Genomic DNA, 12481 nt, shown 5'->3' with positions numbered 1-12481 from the left:
TGATTTCCAATATATTTTGATCTATAGTTTTATAACGCAATGTGTGAAGGTGTAGGAAACAAGTTGGCACTGAAACACATACATAACACTCTTCAATCGAAACACTTTCAGAAAATCCATAATACGATTTTATGTTTTGGGCGCCATCCAATGCAAAAATTACTAATCAAAATTTAATTCAATTCAGAGCATTTCCGTTAAAAACGTATTAACAAACCAATTCTCTATAACTATTATAATTAATTTATATTTAAACCATTTTAAATAATAATAATCTCACACAAGTTATGAAAACAATCGATAATATATATTTATTTTTTACACTTTATTTTTATATGCCGTGTTGTATAAATAAATAAATAATAGATCTTTATTAATAATTGGTTACTATTGTGTAAAAACATCATAAAAACAACCAAACAACAAACAACATAAAAGTAAAGCTATCCCATAATTCAAAGTTTTTCCGTAATTTGGGAAGTAACATATCCATTCACGTATCAACCCCAAGACCCGTTATGGTATCTTCATCATTATCTAATTCAACCAAATATATTATTAAACAGAAGTTAGCCCCTGACCCTGGTAGGAAAATAAAAAAAGTTGCCAAACTTTTTTTTCTCTGTTTCTGGTTCTTTTAGTATCCTTATAATTTATTCAATACGATTGGGACGGAGTGGTTTGGTTTTGGATATATCTCCGAGAAGCTATCTTAAGATATTACCATAAGTTTATAAGATATGTTGGCCATAAGTTTGTCACTGGTTACTGAGAGAGCTTGTCATGATCATGAAGTGGATGAAGTAGGTCATAGATTCGAGGTAAAGCGACTCCTGGTAAGGCGCTGTCAAAGGCTTAGTAAATAGGATGATGGAAGTCCTGCAAAATTAACCACCGAGTGTAGGACTTCAATTCTCGCTTGTCGTTCTCGAACTAGCTCGAGCTGTAAGTCTCTCAGTAGCATTATGAAGCATATGAAGTGTAATACTTATGGAATATATCTTATATAATCATAAGATGTTACAGTTTTTTTTACCCGAAATGTCTTTAGTTGTGGGTGTTTTTTTCTTCTGAAATACAGTAGCTGTCCAATAAATCGATATTTAAACTGAATATTTATGAAACAGGGTTAAAAATATTTAAATAAGTATTGCGATTTCAAACGTGAAAAGTGTTATTCATCTCCGTTATTTGTAAATAATCTCAATTAAGTTAGTTAAACTCTGCTATAAATATGTATTTTTACCAAATTCAATTTTCTAAAGAAACCGACAAACTTTATAAGTTAGTTTTAAGGCGCTTTTTATCTCACTTCACACGAGAATTCATAAAAAAACATAACGTTACCATAGTAACTTTTATTTTCTCCCTATCCATTTAAGTCCTAAAATTTTCTGAACCCCTACTCAAGATGGGGTATGTTCTAAATACAAATACTGTATCTAGGGCCACACGTTGGGTATCCACTAAAGACTTAAGACGTTTATGCTTTATAAAAGCGAGGTAGCGCGTGTGCGACGAAAGGATAAGACACACCCGGAAAGTATTTGGTTCCCCATGCCTATACTAAACTCAATTGCTAATATTTTATTTTGGCTTTCTTTCTCTGTGTGACCAACGCAGCCTCGTAGAAATTTCATCCCTTGAAAACTTTTGATGGCCAAAAAGGTTGTTTATCTAGAGAAAAATAAACATAGGTTGACCATGCAGTGGTATAGCCAGTGAAACAAAAAAGGCTTGGTTAGTTTTGAAAAATGACCCAATAACTTCATTTGGAAGAAAGTAAGAAGATGGAGTTTAACTCTTTTTCCAAAGAATTTTTTGCCCTATCTAAAAGATTAGGGACAACACTCCCTTATTTTTGGATATTATTTTAAAACTTATCATGCTGTTGTAGTATTGGTTTAGAAAATGTGGCTTTATAATATTTTCTAAATTCTCAAATTGGAGAATCTAGAACTAAGTCACAAAACTAATATTTTGTTTTTAATCTAATGGTTTTATAAATTTTACGGATAGGTTTTTCTTCTAAAACAGATAGATAATACTTTGAACTATCTCGTTATCCATATAGGAAAGAGTTTGAGATGTTATAATTGTCTCCTGTGACGTACATATTTATAGATATTATATAATGCTGTATATCTAATGAAAATTTAATTCAGCTGGTCTCATGGTAACCAACGTCGTACCACTTGGTCATAAAATAGGTTTAGATATTTATCCCTGGCCTGAGAAACTGCACGCTTGTTTAAGACCATAGTTCCACTTACCTTTTGTTTGCTTTATTTCTCAAAAGTTTTGTTGCTTCAGGGGGTCTTGCGCTTTAGAGCTGCAATACCACCACCACATTCACTATTACGTCCGCTAGATTTCGCGGCATTTCCACAGCTACCAATAAACGTCCACGGTCGACAAATCCTCTGGAGGAATTATTCTTCTAAACTTTTAAAAAGCCGTCTCGTGTACTTGTCTCGAAGGTGGCTAGGTTTTAGAGCTGTTCTATAGGTCCTGGGAGTTAGAGCGCTTTATTGTAAACGTTATATCATAAGTTCGTAAGATGTGTTTCTACCATAAGTCTGTCACTGGTTACAAACTGGAGCTTGTCATGAAGTAACTGAAGTAGGTCATAGATTCGAGATAAAGCGACGCCTGATGAGGCCCTGTCAAAGGCTTAGTAATGCGGACTAAAGAGGAAGATGGACTGCAAAATGAATTCTCGCTTGACGTTCTCGAACTAGCTTTAGCTGTAACTTAACGCATCTTATAAACTTATGGTTACTATACTCGCGTCTCCCACGTAAATCTCACGGCGTATACTGCATGCCCAAGCACTTTATCAGTATTAGGTACTGTTTTTGTTTTCACCTGATGGGTAACGGATGGTGCAACTTTGGTGACCTTTAACGAAGCCTCAGGGTTTTTGTTTGAGCTGCAAGTGGGGTAGATGAGTGAACGAAGCTTTCTTCTGTTTATTTTGGGTTGACTCATAGCCTCCGGTGGGTTTATTAGTGATCCCGCTAGCGTTATAGCAGTCAACTATGTTGTTTAATCTCCTATCGCGTTCCCCAACAAAAATCTGATGTACGCTTTCATTTTAGGAAAGAAGGGTCGAAAGTTTGTGAGAAAGTTTTGACCAAATATGAATTAATTGTTGTATTAGGTTTAGGGCGATGTGAGCATTTAAGTTGTGAGTAAACAAGCAATGTATATTGATATTTATTGTAACATTTATGTCAAACAGTTTTGACCATAATGTGACGTAGAGGCCAGTCTTCGACGCGAATAAACTGTGTCAGACATTAATGTACTTACATAAATACTAGGCCATCTTTGAGTTTGAAAGACAAATTTGTTTAAAACATTCATACATTTTGAGCGAAAAACTTGCATTTTCTGTAGAAATAGGATCTTTTAATGAAACTACCTGTACAGGTATTTTGACCCATTTTCGACGGTCCTTTATACAAACCCCAAAAGCTTATTTAAACCTCAAAAGTATATTCCCTCTTTATATAGAAACGCGGTTGAAACGAAATCAACTCTATAATTAAAAGTGATAGACTCAGTCTAAATAAAGATAAGATATAAAATAACATGTTTCTATATGGAGATAGCTTCGGACCTTTTCTTTCTCCGTATATGAATATGGAATAATTTAGGGTTTACCAATCCGTTATTAATTCTAGCGTTATAATTTTACCTTTATATGGAAAATGAAAGCCTTTGGTCTGCATATAAATATAAATATAAATATAAATATAAATTTATATATTCCAAATGAATAACCCTTCTGGTTTGGATTTTAGTATAGAATATGGAGGATGGAATTATCGCTTGTTGGTGGAAACAGGTCCCATTAAATCAATAACGCCATAAATGGGCGGGTTTTGTACTTTCCCCAAAACGAAGAAGGGCTGAAAACTACTTCAAAGAAAAATAAGAGCATATACCTTGGAGGCTAAACTATGTAACTATCATATTGTCTCAAACTTCAAAGTTATTATTAAGAGATTTGTAATGAACTCGTAAACGTCTTGAGTTTATTGGTGAGCAGCTAGGGAATCGCTATTTTTGGGACATCATACTTAGAGATGTAGGTAACACACCATAAAAGACTTGAATTCGTTACAAGATGGAGTTGGGCTGTTGTGTTGTCCGTGATTTTGGGGTTTCCGTCTTGTTCAAAGTCTCCTTCTGCATAGAGTTCTCTCAGAAGCGTTAGTGTGACGTGACCCATGTTATTTGCCCATAAAACCCAAGAGGTACCAAATATGGCCGGCCACTGTCAAAGCTAAGCCCGTGACGTTTTACCTGGTCTCTGACGTCACAACGTCTCTATTACTGCAATATTGGCAAGTATATAGCAGCCTAGTACAAAAGTATGCCCTCGTGCGTTCTCAGGTTTGTACTTTTTCTTGATGTCAACACGTTCCAAGCGTTTCCACCTTACTAAAGATTGAGACAACAAAATTTTGAATTTAAAAAAAAAACAGAAACTTATTTCGATTTTGCTCTGAAACACTTATTCTTTCGAATTTCCCTTGGCCATTTAGGCGGCTAGGCTCTAAGCGGTATAGCCGCTTTTAAAAAAGAAGGATCCCGGCTGTCTCGAATTGAGAATTCAGCAAGGTGTTTAAAAAAGAAAAATATAAAATCGGTATCGTACGTTACCGGGGCAACAGAATGTTTCCCCCGAGATATCTCCACAACCAACCTGTAGAGTTTAGCGCGCCTTGAGCCCCAGCCTGGCTCATTAAATCCATCCAGGCCAAGATTCTGTTGCTACCGAGCAAGAGAGAAGGAAGGAGACCAACAGCAGCCTTTTCTCGCTTGAAGGCGACAACGGAAGGTAGAGAGCTTCGCAGTGTCTAGCTTCTATCCCTACCTGTTCTAACCCCTTTATTTTCGCCTTTTTCCTATTGGAAGATGGATAGCGAGGGTTAGCTAGAGACAAACAGAACTCCGGGTTCTCTTTGGGTTTATGTTACGTCATATATTTCTTCCTAAACTCCTTCCTGCGTCCAGGCCCAATCTTCTTCCTTCTATCCCTGGTTGAGTCTTTTAGAATAAAAGTCCTTTTTACCCTCTTTTACTGTAAAGTTATTTTTGGGAAGTATTTGATTCGTCTCTTATTTAGTTGCTTGCAGTCATTTTGTTTTTATCTTTACATGAAAGCAACACTAAACATCCCTTAAATGTTTGGTTTACTGACTTTGAGTGCATGTTTTTGACAAGACATTCAACGCAATTTGATGCAACTTCAGTGTGCATTGAAGCATACATAGCCATGCTGATGTACTTGTTTAGTTTGCCACCCCAGGTCCATATCTTAAATTCCCACGGGATATGCGTAAATTTTTCGATTTTCTTTCTGTTTTTTTCATTACAAATGCGAAGTCTTTCATTTTCTCTAGACACGAAAAAGGAAAAAGTGCGATATTTTCTCGCGCATGCTGACACGTGACCATAAAAACGCGCTTAATTTCAAGCTGAGTTTATACCACACTCAATGCGTAAATCTATGACAGGAAGCTCAATATTGCTCGCGCTTCAAATTCAACTTGAAATTATCAATATGAGCCTTCCAATCCTATTTGTCTTAACCCACCCGCATTGCTTCATCAAAAAAAGATACTTTCCTATCCAAACAACGTATTATTTCTCCTGGAAAATCCACCCAGTTTGTTCCAGGGGCTTTGAATGTAACGCATATAACATTTTACTGTCTTGGTATGCCCGAATTTTCTATTGAAATGCAACATTATCCATGGGAATTTTTGTGCAAACCAAGAAGATGGAAGAGATGAGCTTAGAGAAAATGAGAAATTTCCATAGCAAACAATGAATTCGGGTAAAGATATTCAATTATGTTCTCTGTATTTGCGGAAAGTTTAGAAATATTGCTATTGCTAGGGGGCCTAATTTTTATAACTACTATTGGATTGAAATGCATACTCAACGATTCAACGCTGTACAAGGCCCAATGTTTTAAAAAAAGCAAAGAATCCCTATGGATTTCAGTTGGTTTCAAACTTAAAATCGTAAATACATATCTGGTACTCATAAAAATCGCATTTCCGCTAACGTAAAAAACTTTACGAAGTCCTTTAAATTTATGACATATGACATAGTTATGATCAGATTGGAGTGTGTAGATGAAATCCGTCGTAAAATCCGTCCCAGTCTAAATCTGTATTTTTGAATAAATAATACTAAAAAAGCATTTTCACGCTAGAAATATCACCCACCATAAATTCATTCGGACACATAACTTTATATTATATTTCGACCAAGTTAGGCTTAGAGTAAAATTCAATTGTCTTCTATGAGTACTATTCGTTCAAGTACTAGCTTTGTATTATTTTTTATTCTTTTCGTTATGGCTTCATGCGGAGGAATAAAGTTAGAGCTCTAGTTTTCTTACTTCGTACGAAATTATTAGGTTATATATTTCTTGATGCATAAATTATGGTTCTCTGGATGGAATTTTTCCCCCGGTTTTCGTCTCGCTTTCTGAGCTCTGTTATTAACCAGAACTATGTTTTATTACACCTAAAAAAGACGGTTATATGATGGAACTCTTATTTTATCCAAGGCTTAAAATTAAGCCTTGGTACATATTATCTTGACTCTTTTGGAATGATTTTGTTTTTACTAAGAGAAAAATATATTTCATCTAAAAGTTTTCATTTGAAGTTCATTTTGTTTCACATCCATCCAATGAAATTCAATTCGAATAATTTTCAAGTTTACTAAGTCAATTTTATTTCAAGGATTTTTGTCGTGAACTTGGGTTGGTTCATTTAATTAATTAATGTTGTCTAGACTTAAGATCTTTCTCAAAATTGGCACGAGAAATAAAATTCCCACGCTTTTAAATATTCATTTCAAATTAGGCTTAACTCGTACAAGTTTTAGGTCTAGCGAAATTTAAAATTACTGAGTGCAAAACTTGTAGGGTAAGTTTTTCTCTAACTTTTCTTCATTAGTAATGAATTTTATCTTTCTTGCTTTGGTAGCTATTTCTAAAAGTATAGTAGGCTCTTTAGTAGAGTTATTTTTGCGGGCCAATAAAACCTTTTTTAAATTGGCCATGACCCTAATTTTTTTTGCTCCCGTAACTCTCTTCCCTTTTGAAAATTGTCAGTTGACCCGGAAAACGACCCCTACTTGGCAGAGTGATTATTGACCATTGACCGACCAGACCACTATACCAACCTTTCCAATTATCCCCCAATCCCCTGCAACTTTCTTCCATTCCATTGCTATTGCAAATGGCTAAAAAAGGCCACATCTCTTTCGGGCTAGTTTCTCCGGAGCTAGACTGCAGCGTAGTAACCTCTACATACATAAGGCCTTTCTGTTTTTCTTCTTAGTTCTTACCCTTTACGGAGCAAAGCTTCTATCTCCAAATTGTTTTTAAATAGCTCGTTTTGGAGGATCGAGGGCTTTTCTGCTTTTATCTTATGGCGTCTTAAAGAGTATTGGTTAAGAATAGAAAGTTTGTTTTTTTGGTAATAGGAATTGGATAAAAACAAAGGATTAATACCTAATCCAATTATCCAAATAATATAATCTCATTCTTAGACCCAACCAACAAATAAACAAGTTGGTCTGGACTCGCCTCCATCTAAGGGATAGGATCATGTGACTAACACAGGTGACTGTAGTACCATCTGTCGTTGAGCGACAAAAACAAATCTCTTATTTTTCTGATTGGATTATAGTCTCACTCTTGGGGCAAAACAGGTTCTAAGTATGGCAAAATCAAGCCAATCAGGTTATCCCTTTCTCGCCCCAAAACCCAAGCACGACATCTGAGTCGTTATAAAAATTCAAAATATTTGTTGGTTGGGTCTAACTAACGGAGTTTGGTTTAACGTTTGGGATATGTAGGGAAAATTTTTAGTTTTATTGAAATATATCTTTGTTTTGGTAGAGTTTCTATATACATTATGTATTTTACAGGTTGATAGATATAATGCATATAATTAATTTAATACATATTACATAAGTAACTATCATAATCTACGATCATGATTATTGATATCAAGGTAAGAGTAATTAAAATTTAATTAAAAGAAGAAACCCAGTGTAATTTGAAATAATAAAAATTTCTTTTATTTAGTATAAAATTTATGAGATACGTTAGAGTCAATTTTAAGCTCTTAATACAGTCTGAATAAAGAAATTTAATTTATATCAAATCACATACTGGTTTTCTTTTTTAATCAAGTTTTAATTATTCTTAATCTACGACTGGTTTTTGCGTGAACCTTATAAATGATATACTTCTAAGGGTTTTCTTGTGGTATTGCAAATAAAATACACATGTTTTTGAAATTATATCTTGGCCAAACCATGCGCTGTGAATATCGCGTCTGAATATTTTAATCTATAGGCGATTTTTTCCACCAATTGAAACATTGTAGCGCGGCAACCCTTATAATTGAAATTCATAAAACGGTATTCGTATGTACCCTAAAACCTCAACGCATCCCCGCTTTAACAGTAACAATTTCTGTATTTATTCAACAGAACGGATGGTATGGATGAGTTAGGAAAAGCTGTTAGTATTCCAATTTAGTTTTCCGTAAATTTATCGAGCAAGGCACCGTGAAATGGCAAGCTCCTTTCCCTCGTCCCCTAACTCTAGTATACCTTAATACCTAACGGTCAAGGGAAACCATTAAACTACCTCCATCATCGATCTAACCAAAACTTTTAACGCTTGGCCTTGGTTTCTCCATCGCCTTACCGTCCTGCATGAGTTCGAGCATAAAACGGTTGAGGTTGAAACACAATTTTTATAACCCACCTTCACTTACTCTGTAAAATAGATGGGTTCACCGAGCGGAAAAATGGGTAAACATTTAAGAAGAAATCCTCATTCAGGCGTATGTCGCGATCCTTTGCGACAGATAGTCCGTTGGGTCTTAAGTTAAACGCTATACTTAAGGCTTTCTTGGTTTGACGAGACACTTATCCTTTCCTAAATTGAGGGACAAGTCTTTGGGTTGGAATCTGGATTTATTTTGGAAAAACAGAATCGTCTGGGATATGTCTATGTCGTTTCGCATAATTTATACCTCATTAACTGTTGCCTTTATACGTGTTCCGTTTTAATTTACAGTGAAATGTAACCATCATATCTTACATAATCAGATTTTTCCGGGTGAAATATTAAAAATAGCATTTTGTTCGGGATCTGTTTTGAAAGAACCTCAAGTATCCTTTATGGATAGGGAAAGAAATTATTTGAATTTTTTAAAATACCATGAGTTAATGGATACTACATACCTCTGTTTTTTTAAGTCAGATTAAAAACTAAATCATATTTACGAAAATGGAAAAGGGAACGTACTAAACCTCAGAAATAAATAAATAAACAAGACAACAGCATGAAGAGTTATAATTCACACGCTAAATAATAATGCAAAATTAACAATTAATTATCATTGTTGATACGAGTTAAATACTATATTTAAATACCTGTATAAACACGCCTATATAAAATAGAACCATTTAAGATAATCCGTTTCAAGCACAATATAGCAGAGTTATAGACCTACAAACGTATATCGTCTATAGGCACCAAATTTAAGCGAGTTAGATGACACAGCGCTCGGTAAAGACAAAAAACAGCCTCAAAAACCTAATAAGAAATTACTTTTCTCGCTACGTTAGGTCCCTAGACTGCTTCTGAAAGGCAAACTAGTGAAAACTAATTAATTTCCTAGCGTGTAATGGGGAAAAAGTTCGTTGGAGAGCAACGGACTTAAATTTGGAGGCATTTTGTTTGGGAACCAAGCACCCCAACTAAAGTAAAATAAAAATAAGGCAAAAAAATGGAATTTCCTACTATTTTATAATGAAATGGCAGAATTTCGCTTCAGACGGTATTACGACCCCTTGAGAATTTACACCGACTGCCATATCCCTGAAAACCTTAACTCTTTCTAGGGTTTCTATGTATTTTTTATATGGAGTTGGTCAGGAGAAAAAGTAAGGTAAACAATGGGGAAACATTTTATCCTTTAGTTTTTTCCCTGAGGGTCTAAAATTCTCCCTCCTTTTTTTCCTCTATCCTTTTGTGAAAACCTCATCATTTGTGCCTTAACAGAGAAAAAAAAGCCGAGGAGAGAAATTCCTAGGTCATATTTTTAAAAATTTATAAAATTGGATCGAAGTTATATAGAACCTAATGCGATTGGCCCGGCCCTGATCGACCTACGTCACGAAGGCTTTTTACGGGGAATGTGCATGCATGTTTCTATCGAGGTCAAGATAATACCGTACATAACTTTGTTGTCAAGGTTGACCGGGATTACGTAAAAGAAGTTTTAGCTTAAGCCAAGGGGGATACAGTAAGAGGCGGAGCTGGTTTGCTTTTAACGCAATTGTAAATTGAATTGATTCGCGATTTAATCAGATATAAGAATTCGATTAAATTGGGCAAACAATAATTTTTAATCGATTAAATCCGATAAAATATCTAAATCAATAACCCTATTTCAAAATTCGGGGGTCAAATAAACTCTGGTGTTTGTTTCGTCGGTATATTCGAAAACCAAGAGTAACAAATTTGGTGGACTAATAACTTTGAAGTATTATACATAACGTCTGTGTATCAACCTACCGGATGTTCTTCCTTAGCCATATTACAAGCAGACGACACTACCCTAAAAATTATACATTATATTAATTTAATTTAATTAAAATTTAAGATTTTTTGGCATTGTTTTATCAATTATAAATAATTAAAAATATTAATCTTACTTCCCTAAGCAGCCAGACACCAATTGAATATTTAATTCGTGTTATGTATAAAAGTTCGGAATATTCTAAGGTTTCTAAAAAATTAAAATTAAATTATTTATAAGTCAAACAGAACGCAGCCAAAAAAAATTCAATCCCTTTGATTCAAAGAAATCCAATAAAAAAGGCACATAAAATGCATAAGATGAAAAAATACTCAAATAATAATAACAATAATAACAATAGAATATAAAAAACCTACAGTTCAATATCGCATTTTCTATCCCAGGAATCAGTGGCTCGAAGCTCGCCCAATTCCATTCGGAGAATAAGATACAGATAGTTGCAGAAATCCTTTTTCTTTATGGTTTGGTATCCGAGAAGACCCTGTTAATACAGTGAACCGCTTTCACAATACGTTGTAGTAAACATAATCCTTGCGTTCCGCTACATTCACAATCTCTTGGCAAACACAACACGCGAAATAAAAAAGAAGTTTAGGGAACCTCTATCTTTTCTTCTCGGATGCTTTTTATGGCAGACTATCCTATCAAATCGCCTTCGCGAGAAGCAGGTGGTGGTCACTCTGAGCGTGAACCCTTATGCTATACTATTATATGGCCTGCCTCGAAGCTAGGTGATCCCGGCTCTCCACTGTGCCCATCAAAAAAAGAGCAACGTTGAATAAAAAACTATATACGCTTCAGATTTGCGCTTCAATATCGGCTTTGGCGTCGCGACAACGGCTCAGTATTATTGCTCGAAAGGCCGGCGTTTTATAGAGTGAGACTCCTAGAGGGTACATGATTGGTTGGTTAGTTCGAAGCTTCGAGCTTTAGTACTTTTTGTACCGCAAATTCTTTAGAAGTCAGTGAAAGTTATCTCATTGTGTTAAAGTGTGGTTAATGCTGATCCGTAAGTAGATAAGGCAAAGACATTTAGGGCATGGTACTGGAAAGAACATAATTTGAGGCATTATCCTTGTTTTTTCCATTTTATGACTTAATCCACTCCGTGTTTAATCATTCTTCAGAGCTTGTCATGAAGTGACGTAGGTGATACGTCATATATTCCCGTAAATCGACGCCTGGTGAGGCGCTGTCAAAAGCTATAAGGACAGACTAAATAGGAAGATGGATTGCAAAACCGAGTGTAGTCAATTCTCGCTTGTTGTTCTCGAACTAGCTCGAGCTGTAAGTCTCTCTTAGTAGCATTACGAAGTATAGGAAGTGTTATACTTATGGAACATATCTTATATACTTAGGATATATTTATAGTTAATCGCTCGAGCCACTCTACGGTGCTTGAGCCCTGACCTAGCCATTGCCAACTTCGATAATATTGTAAATTTCTAATACAAAGTTACCTATACTCCTAATCATGTTTTGTGAAGTTAAACTTTGCCAAAACGTTACAGATAGACGCGTAGATTATAATGTATCAATAGAACAATGGTTATCATTATCCTCAGTATTTCATACCTTTCGAAATGGAAGGTAATTTAGTCCCCTAACCTTTTTCGTCTTGTTTTCATTTCCCCGGGAAGAATTTCGCCGGGAACCAGCTCGGTTTCCATCGAGACCCCGGCAGTAATTTCTGATTTCAATGCTGGCGTGATACCCGGGATTTTTACGATCCTTGCAGCTAGCCTCCTATATCCAAAAAGTATCTAGACTAGCTGCTCACGGATAGAGCGTCTGCCCTGCTCCATTTTCTATAC

The 12481-nt window shown here is 35.3% G+C and overlaps 1 long non-coding RNA gene across 1 annotated transcript; it reads right to left on the bottom strand.

The window, feature by feature from the left end:
* Nucleotides 1–136: 136 nt before the first annotated feature.
* On the bottom strand, nucleotides 137–5127 carry LOC149650968 (uncharacterized). Its single transcript, XR_016370864.1, has 5 exons — nucleotides 4992–5127; nucleotides 2869–4919; nucleotides 2573–2747; nucleotides 2274–2511; nucleotides 137–1677 (listed from the first exon to the last, which is right to left on the bottom strand). It is a non-coding gene; the product is annotated as an uncharacterized LOC149650968 (long non-coding RNA).
* Between the last annotated feature and the right edge of the window lie 7354 nt (nucleotides 5128–12481).

Source organism: Phalangium opilio, unplaced genomic scaffold (genome assembly GCF_054372755.1).
Source record: "Phalangium opilio isolate 3A_F unplaced genomic scaffold, DU_Popi_V2 ptg000082l_1, whole genome shotgun sequence".
NCBI classification, from domain to species: domain Eukaryota; kingdom Metazoa; phylum Arthropoda; class Arachnida; order Opiliones; family Phalangiidae; genus Phalangium; species Phalangium opilio.
The sequence above is the reverse complement of the archived record's forward strand: the minus strand, read 5'-3'. Positions and strand labels throughout refer to the sequence as shown.